This window comes from Dreissena polymorpha, chromosome 4, assembly GCF_020536995.1.
Source record: "Dreissena polymorpha isolate Duluth1 chromosome 4, UMN_Dpol_1.0, whole genome shotgun sequence".
Lineage (NCBI taxonomy): Eukaryota > Metazoa > Mollusca > Bivalvia > Myida > Dreissenidae > Dreissena > Dreissena polymorpha.
In genome coordinates this window covers 59965925-59976520 of record NC_068358.1, presented here as the reverse complement: position 1 = coordinate 59976520, position 10596 = coordinate 59965925, and positions in this window count along the sequence as shown.

Here is a 10596-nt window from a genome sequence, read left to right as displayed (position 1 = left end):
CATTGTTGACAAATATATTTTAACACACTCAAACCTATGCAAAATACTTCTTACGAAGAACATGAAATGGCATATCGTTTTCTGACAAGCGTCCACTTTTATTAAGGAAAGTTTTGAAATCTTGACATTTAAATCTAATTTTTTTTTCATACACAATATTTTACCTTCGTTGTAAATTTTAATTTAAAACTATGGCTTTTAAAGTGTATGTAAGTTAAATGCAAAGGACTGCAATAAGCCTTACCATTTTCTGTCTTGACTAGACATTAATTTAGCATACATTCCAATATCCGTCCTCAGAAACTTCTTCTTTTGTTCCCGTTTGTTAATCTCCCTCGTAAACGATAGCACTGACAACCAACTCTTGTTCATTACAATGTGCCCTACTTGCTTGGTAAAATATCAATTGGACCTTACAGCCTATTAAATGTAATTGCGATGCAAATGTCAGCTAATGACTTTACCCATGTAGTTATCTGTATAAGCCACAAATATGATTACGAAAGGCGTAAAGCTGTGTTCCGTCGCGTTTGTACGTTGGTTTATAATGTAAATATCATTGGACAATGTTCGACATGGTCAGTCGCATTTAAGAAGGAATAAACGGTACATGTGCTATATACACAACAATATAGGTACAGTCTGCGCTTAGGGTTCATTTTTAAGTTGTCCCGGCCTGGAACTGAAATTATAAAAGGCTATTTATTTTGACCGGTATTTGTATGTTCACTTTAATAGCAGTGCATTTGATAGAAGTCAACTTTTTATCAAGTTTGTTTTCAGGATTTAAATAATTAGTGTAGAAGGTGCCTTTAGCTTTATTTTCCCCTTATAATTACGTACGAAAGGCAGGCTTGAGCAGTATACTCGAGTCTCCAGTTGCAACTGTCAAGTATTCGCGTAAAGTCTCATTAAATGGTATTTTAGCACATTCTTGGTCATGAACGTAAGACACAAGAACAATATGTTATTAGTAAGAATACACGACGGTTGCAACATAGTCTTTGACAAAACATATTAATAAAAAATCAACGAGTATGCGACGTGAACAGAAAGGAAACACTTTTTTCACGTACTTCCAGTTTAAGGGGAAATATTAAAATGCGCTCTTTAGAGGAGCAGAGAAAAAAAATACCGAAATGCCTCCGTGGGCATATCGCGAATGTAAAGATGCTTGCCACTTGTTAACAGCACAACATTCAGAATCACATCCTTTACAATAAATGGTCATCAAACGATCTCTCAAAGATGTCATAGGAAATTAAAGTAATGTATTTCATTAAAATAAAAATATATTTACTAGACATGTGACAGACGAATGATAAAAGTTTTCTATGCATATACACTGAACAACGTTTCCCATACATGTGTCTTGTTTATTCCACGTTTATTAACCTCTCTATTTGTCCTGTACAATACACAATCATTTTTTATAATATAGCTTGCGGTAAATTGAACTGGATTGCTAATTTAATGTGCTGCCGGTGCAATAAAGCTGTTTGAGGTCTAATTTAGATGTCTGTATGTAGAAATGGGAGAAATGATTGCTGAAAACGCATTAGAATGGTGTTACCAATGGTTGACAATCCTCAAATAATTGGTAGGTGTAGACAAGAGTAATTTATTTTTATGTTGTTGTTTTTCATGAATATTTATGTCAAGTCTCAAAATGTACAATGACGCTATTAAGTTTTTGATTGTGTAACCTGTTTGAAACATAAGATTTAAAAAGTAATGGTGCGGTTTATAATCTGCTTCGATAACGTACATCTACAACTGACTTCGACATTAAACTCCAATCACTGGGATTTAAGTCGTCCGTTTACATATGGCGCACAAGACAGCCACGGCACATTGACCTATTTTCCTCACAGGTACCCATTTATACATCTGGGTGGAGAGGAGCAAGCGTGGGATTTTTTTTTTGCTCAGAAAATTCCATTGCCTTGAGCGGGATTCGAACCAGGGACCATCCGATCCCTAGACCAGCATCCTACTACTACACCACTGTCCTCATAACCATTATGACTATGAAACAAACAATACTGCATGTTAATAGCTGCGCATAAAGTTATTTCTGTGTGAATACACATGTTGAGATTTAAAAAAAGGTTTCATATGGCCTTCACAAAACAGTTTTCGATTACCGGAATATTTTTAGGTACGGATTAAGCTAAAGCAGAATGACACTACATGGCAGAGGGGGGAGGTGTGATGGGGGGGGGGGGGGCTTTTATTTATATGCGCACTCTTTACGATTATTGCCACCTGCCCTTCACCAGAGCTCCAGATAATTTGTTCAGCCGAGGGGTATTTCACTCATGAAATTTTTAATTGATGAGTAAAAATCGAAATTCCATATTTTAAGGAGTACTTATGTTCAAAGGATCAGAGTCAATTTGTATTGTTAACTCGCTATAACAAGCAGTCTTGTACACAATAAAGCAATCACTTTTGGTTTTATTTATCAGTTTTTTTCAGTTTTTTTTGCCCCTGGCTTATAAGCAGCAATTCATCTTTTTTTTTCGTTTTGACCTTTTTTCCGTCATGTTTTTTTCTCTGCACCGATTTTATAAAATCTCTTAATATACTGTCAATAATAGGGCGTACTATTTTTTTTTGTTACTACTGACGATGTAAACTTAAACAATCGACCATTTTTAACTTGCTCGCCATACCTTTTTGTTTTATTTACATGACAATAAAACATAAAACTCATGCAGACGCTGCGGCATACGTCACAAAATGAAAAGCGCTTTCGGGACAGAGACTGCCAGTAAGGACGGCACAGATCGTGACGCTCATATGAAAACAAGCAAGCAGCAAGCTTTCGAATTCAAATCAGGGACCAATACATTTGTTGTATAGGTCCCTGAGTGGATACATTGATTGCAAACCGGATTTCAATATATCTAACAGGCTAACAGGTTTAACATGTGCTAAGTCACGTTATCTGAATAGTAAGCTGGTGGTATCCGTAAAACTTGTTTATTATATGTGCATTTTGGCTGTAAAAAGTGCTTGAAGAAAAAATTGTTTTCCATAGTGCCACACAAGAGATGAACTAAAAGCAAAAATTATATGCTTGAAGTTGGGCGATTCGGGTTTTATCGAATGCGATGTCAAATGTTTTCACCACGAGGGTATATCGATTCTCAACAATGCAGCGGTGAGTCCTAGGTCAACATCGGCCTTTATCGTGAACCAAAATGAAATGATACCGTTCTGAATGAGGAGTAAATCAGGTCGGGAATCACATTCTATACACAGATGGTGATGTCACTTCGCGTTTTCAGATTTGGACGCAATGACGGGAACCAGTCATGGTAACATGGAGTTATATGCATGTATAAACGGCTTATACGCATTAGAATTGCACGCGATACGTATTCCGAATTTAGTCAGGAGTTTTTTTACTCAACAAATTTTAAAGTCATGCGTATTTCCTTTTTTTGCATGCGTATTTTACGCAAATACGCATCTTATCTGGACCTCTGCCTTCACCTTGAATTTTAAAATACAAACCCTGTAAAAAATATTTCCATTCGTTTTTGTCCCTTTTTCTTTTAAAATTTTTTATCGTAAAAACAGACATGCCCATGATGATACTATTGGCGATTTTATAAGCAATTCATAGTTTAACTTGGTATGAGAATTAAATAAATACAAGAGGAGTATATCTCATGAAATATATGCCGAAATGATGCTTTATTTAAGTTCAGAAGTGAAAACATCACAACTTAGTCAATGACAAAAAGCTTGTCATCTGCAGATTTTTTTTATAACAAAAGAGGTCACCATGCCAATTTTCGGGCCATTCTGCCATTTTTTATTAGAATAAATTTCTACTTATGGTCCATTGCACATTCAAAACAAAATAATGCAATCATTCAGCGCAACGAACATATTAACATTAATGTACACATATATACACTTTCGCGTTATTGACAGTTTATTGATGATTACTTTTGAATCGAAGTTGTTTTTAAGCGCCTGTACGCAGACATATGACAAACAAACTCTGTTGCATAAGATATTTTGAAGACTTTGCAAATTAAGCAAATTTTGCCACTCAAAAGGGTAAATAGATAATATTCTTTGTATGCTCTTATAGCAGATTTTCCATTACGATATTTTTTCTCATCTTTTGCTTTCAGAGTTAAAACTTTATCCGAACTCGAGTGTTTAACTAAATCTTGTACATAAAACGTTCAATATGTTGTTGTTGTTGTTATTTAGTAAAACCCTGTCCATGTCATGCGTTATTAAAAAGCCTAATATTATGGCCGAATTGTGTTTATGAGTAAATAATCGGTACACAGGTGGTAGCTTCCGTAGTCGGTGTTATAAGCTCGAGGATTTCATCTCTTGCTCGGCCTTTCACTTTGTTAATAGTCAGGAAGCTGCTGTAACGTTTCTACATGTTTAATTACTCGATCGACATTGTTTTGAGTCTATAATGAAGAACCTTCCACTCGACATCTCAGTACAGTTCTATGCTTTTCATTCCAAATCCTGCATGATTCGCTTGGGGCAGACAGCACATAAAGAAGCCTTGCATAATACTCTTAAGAAGATGCCGAGTCAAACGCAATTGTCTCCTGAACATCCCGAACGAAAGTGAAAGTATGCCGAATATTTCAAAACAGACTCGAATTAAATATCGCCCCTTGATGCAAAAAGTTACCAGCACATGGTACCTGTTTGCACAAATTGGGCGATATGCGGCGTCCATACTTTTCTCAGCCTTAAACATTTGAATGCCGACGTTTTTCGATTCCAATCGAGCACCAAAGATTCCACATGGTTGCAGAATCTTTACAATCAAACACTGAACAATAACTTTGGCGAAAATGTTTCAAGTTTGCCTAACTGCTTTTGTGATCCATTCAGGAGCCTGATGCACTGCAGGTTTCAGACATACAATCAAGACAACATTCGTTACACTTGAATATTGTTAGTAAACATGATATGTTTCTAATTAGTTTGTTCATTGTATATTCGAAACAATAACTGAACTGTAGTGAAGCAATTAACAAAACATCTTCAATATAATCACGCATATGTTATATTAATTATAGGAAATTAATAGGAAACCACAGCATACGAAAACCGAGCAATCGGTTTATAATTATACATGACTTTATGAACAATACTTTCGGTAAAAATAATATCAAGAAAATATAAACTTTCATTTTAACATATACAATTATTAGTTTTGATATTGGCCTAGGCTACACATTTCACAATAATGTGCCATCTTAACCGAAAGTTATATCGGACTGTTTTATAATTCTTCATTATAGGTGAAAATTGCCGTATCTAGTTACACAAAACGTACTACAAGTCCATAAGGATTGGTGAATCACGAACATGCAATGTACGAATCACTTCATCATGTTGTAGATACATATTACTGGTCAATCGATAAAGAACAAGAGTCGACAATAAGTCACATGATGCTCAGTAAAACAAAATACCCAAAACAACCAATTGGAAAACGAATGGCAATCAACGAGCACGTTAAATGGACATTTGCACGTTTTGGTAAATTGACAAAATTAAAAAAAAATGTTTCAGATTCGCAAATTTTCGCTGTGTTATAATATTTTAAAGGAAACAGTTATACTGAATATTTACCATGCTCTTAAATATTCATTATATGCATCTTTTGACGAGTTAAAAACCTGAAAAGTATAAAGCTTTAAAACGCGAAACGATTGAATAATTTATAGAATTCTTTTGTTGTCGTTATGTTTTGTGACACTACGATGATTGTTTATATAAAGTATACATGAGAATGGATGGTTGAGCGGCTTAATCGTTAGACTTTTACTCCAGGGGTAAGTGGTTCGAGGGTTACTTTGTTTCTTTATTTTTTAGTGGAGCTTTAGAGATCCAATATTTACATTTATCAATATAAAGCATTTAATGACACAATTCTATATCTGTCAAAATTTGTGAAAAATGTCATTTTAAATAAAATGAAAACTTAACTACAATTTCCAAAATTATTTCAAACAATGGAATACCTTGTTCGGGCATTTTTTTTAAATAAGCATTTAAATGAGTGCGGTGAATTCTCAGCTAAGTACGAGCTGCAGAAAGCCTTTAACCGGTTGAATACCAACCGATTTGCAATACCTTTTGAGGCGTATACCTCTTTTTAGTGCATCTTGTAACGCGCCGCAATTACTGGGGATGTTTCACTTGGCGATTCGACCATTAAGCTTCTTTTTTACCTACACACTCAGTAGTGATTAATATACACAGACCATTAAACCATTTGTTTTCAAATCTTTGTAAAAATGTATTGTATGAATATCTTAATGCATGCATCATATCTAACTGCATGTATGTGTTTGTGATGTTTACTAAATATAAATGTACGTTTCGTCGCATGGAAAAAGTGTAACGTTAGACAGCGATGGAATATCCGAATCATTTAAAGCAAAACTATTTGGAATGCAAACTCAATTGCAATTGGTTAAGGGACCATGAAAAAGGTGAAGTAAGAATATCAGTTCAGGTTATCTGAGCATTTATTTACTGTCTATTTGTCTGGTATCCATTTGCATTTACTTAAAGGTTTGTTAGATCAAACTTTAGGAGTTGGTTTTACTTGCCATCTGTTTAAATTGTTTATACTGTATTCGCATATAGTTACTGTTAATGGAATCAATCGGGATTTACACCATTGTCGCTGTAACGCATTGTTTCTTTTGTTGGGTTTTGTTAAATTATATGCCCATGACAGAAAAGACAACAGTTCTGAAGAGGCTATCTATTTTAGGAATTTCGAAACTTTACGACACCTAATTAAGTATTCGCATACGTGTTGTATGGATCTAAACCTATACATATTTGTTTTGTTTTCAGGCTGTTAGGTGCTATACTCGGACGTTTTTTGTTTTGTTTGTAGGCAAACGGCTGTTTGGTACTGTACTCTGACGTTGTGTTGTTTTGTTTTCAGGTAAGTGGCTGTTTGGTGCTATACTCTTACGTTTTGTTGTGTTGTTTGCAGGCAGATGGCAGTTTGGTACTGTACTCTGACATTTTGTTGTTTTGTTTTCAAGCAAATGGCTGTTTGGAAGTACACTGACGTTTTGTTGTGTTGTTTGTAGACAGATGTCTGTTTGGTGTTGTACTCTGATGTTGTGTTGTTTTGTTTGCAAACAAATGGCTGTTTGAAGCTGTTCTCTGACATTTTTTTGTTTACTTTACAGGAATAGCTGTTTGATTCTGTTCTCTGACATTTTGTTGTTTACTTTACAGGATTAGATGTTTGATTCTGTTCTCTGACGTTTTTTGTTTACTTTTCAGGCAGATGGCTGTTTGGTGATTTTCTCTGACGTTTTGTTGTTTACTTTGCAGGCAGATAACTGTTTGGTGCTGTTGTCTGACGTTTTATTGTTTACTTTGCAGGCAGATGGCTGTTTGGTGCAGTGCTCTGTCAGTTTTTCGGACTAATCAGTCAGGTGCTGGTGGCATGCAGCAGTTGGATGATAGCATTGATTGCAATTGAAAGGTATTATACAGTTTGTAGATAATAACCTTTTTATTTCTAAACAAACTTGATGAGATTAGTTAAAGTGTTTAGAACAATGATCCGATTGGTATATTATGTATTAAGGTATTATTTTTCTAAGTTTATCAGTGCGTTTATGTTAAACAAAACCTGACCACAAATCTGATTAGAAAAAGAAAGGTGGTTGGTGAAAAGATGTTCTTAAGTTATCGTTCTTTTTGACATGCATGTATCACACCGTACATGTACATGTACAAGCCCATAGCACAATGACTCTTCCCCTTATAACAACTAAAACGAAACCACTGACTTTGACAGAATTTGACGATTTCTCACATTAAGCCCTCGTTGTTCAAGATTTGTTAACGTATGGTGTTAAGAGTATATAAACCATGGTCACCGTATCTAATTTCGGTGAACGCAACATTATTATTAATGTCTTGCGCTTATGCGGAGAATATATCTAGCAACTTACTGATTTTCCGTATTATAAGCAGGCTTATTCTGAATTAATACGTAATCAATCTAGTTTGACAGCATTTAATTCCCTCTGTGTCATCGTATAATGAACAACATACAGTATTTGAGTTCATTTGAGTGTGAATGCTGTTATCTTTTAGAGAACAAACTATAAATAGTAATATGCTAGATCTCATAAGTTTAAAAGCTTTTTTCTAGTGATCAGCGGATAATTATTTCAATTTAACATTAAAATGCATTATATGAAATTAATTGTAATTTAACATTAACATTAATTATATGAAATTGATTTTAATTTAAAATTAACATGCATTATATGAAATAGATTTTAATTTAACATTAACATTCATTATATGAAATAGATATATTTTCATTTAACAAAAACATGCATTATATGAAAATGATTTTAATTTAACATAAACATGCATTATATGAAAATGATTTTCAATTAAACGTCCATCATTTGAGCCATCGTGGTACAATTATAGTGAGTGTTTCTAGAGAATTGCCTTGATCTTGTTTCTCCTAGATAATTGCCTTGATCTTGTTTCGTATGTGACAACGTTTTTGAATACCAATGTAAATGCACTGTCTACCGTTTTAACCCTTTACCACTTAGATACGTATTTTGACGCATTTGTAGTCCCTTAGAAAATAAAATTTAATTTAAGACTTTTCTTACTAGATTCAAGTTTTAAACGCTTCATTTCCAACCTAAACAGATTGCGAGTTTCTCGCCATGTAACCCTTTTTTCAACTCGTCGGATAAATTCAAGTTAACATACAGTATGCTTTATACGCATAACTATAACAGGTATACTACGGTGTAAAGAAAACACAATACACAGATAAAGAGAATATTATTTGAGTTTTGGATAAAGATCAAGCTTATCATGGGAGGCAAGCCTCGCGCTACCATGGTTCGAGCCGAGCATGATAAACTTTGATCTTTATCCAAAACTCACATAATATTCTATTTATCATATTATATTCTCATTTTTTCCATTTATAACATAACATATAGAATTTTTGACGATTGTGTTCTTCCGTAGTTGACAAAAACAAAGTCTCCAAATTTTGGAAAACCCCAAATCTGATCTAAAACTACCGAAAGTATAGAGCTCAAGTTTATACCATCGTTGTTATACTATCGATTTTCTTCTGGTAATAGGATAAAATTGTATTCCTTAAAATACAAATCATAACAAATTTTACTATCCAGACAGATATAAATATTTATTAAATACTAGTATTATTAAATGTATGGAAGTTGCTAAGACAAATCTATTTCATACTCTGCTTTGATTATAGCACACAAGCGTATACTAATAATAAACAATATTTCTATGTGCTAATCAGGTGGTCGCCATGAAAATAGTTCTTAACTACGCGGACCAGAAAATGTAGTATACAACAGATAATTTGGGAGAACGGGCTAAATAAATGTGCGAACAGTGTCGTTCCAGATTAGCCTGTGCTAATGTGCTAATAAATAGCCTGTGCATAGGATAATCAGGGACGACACTTTTCGCTTTTATTGAAATTTGTATTTACAGAAAGTCCATTAGATAACCTAAACTGCACTGGCCTATCAGTGATGACACTTTACGAACATGCATAAACCCCTCGTTTTCACAGGCCGCCGACGCTGAAATTAAATGTTAAATGACTATTCGTAACCTTAAGTAAATATAAGAACACACTGCGTTTAAATGATGGTGCAAACTTACATATTGCATATCACTGCTAGCGATTATATGTATTGACAAAATTGCCAAATAAGTCAATGTTATTCAAGGATTGTATTTAAAAATTATCTAGTATTTCCTGTATTGTTTTACCTTTAATTAAACGTATGGTATTGATTTTGTTTCCTAGAAACTTGCTGTATTGCAAGCTGGTAGTGTTCTGTAATGGCGATGTTTTGCTGCAAAAAATTGCCACGATATAAAAACAATAGATTAACATCTACTCATACACGCGCTTGATGTTTCCAAAGTATTACTACAACGATTCTGTCCATATAACGTGAAATTATTTATTTTGACCGTTCAAAGGCGGTGAGTTCCTTGACATATAAGACTGCCATGTTGGTTTCAAGCCTGCGTTTTTGTATTGACCGTTCTAAGGCGGTGTGTTCCTTGACATATAAGACTACCATGGTGGTTTTTAGCCTGAGTTTTTTTATTGACCGTTCAAAGGCGGTGAGTTCCTTGACATATACGATTCCATGATGGTTTTTAGCCTGAGTTTTTGTATTTACCGTTCAAAGGCTGTGAGTTCCTTGACATATACGACTATCATGATGGTTTGAAGCCTGAGTGTTTGTATTGACCGTTCAAAGGCGGTGTGTTCATTGACATATAAGACTGCCATGGTAGTTTTAAGCCTTCGTGTTTGTTTTTTCAGTTCAAAGGCGATGCGTACCTTGACATATACGACTGCCATGGTGGTTTTACGCCTGCGTATTTGTTTTGACCGTTCAAAGGCGGTGTTTTCCATGACATATAACACTGTCATGATGGTTTTAAGCCTGCTTTTTTGTAATGACAGTTCAAAGGTAGTGTGTTCCTTGACATATAAGACTG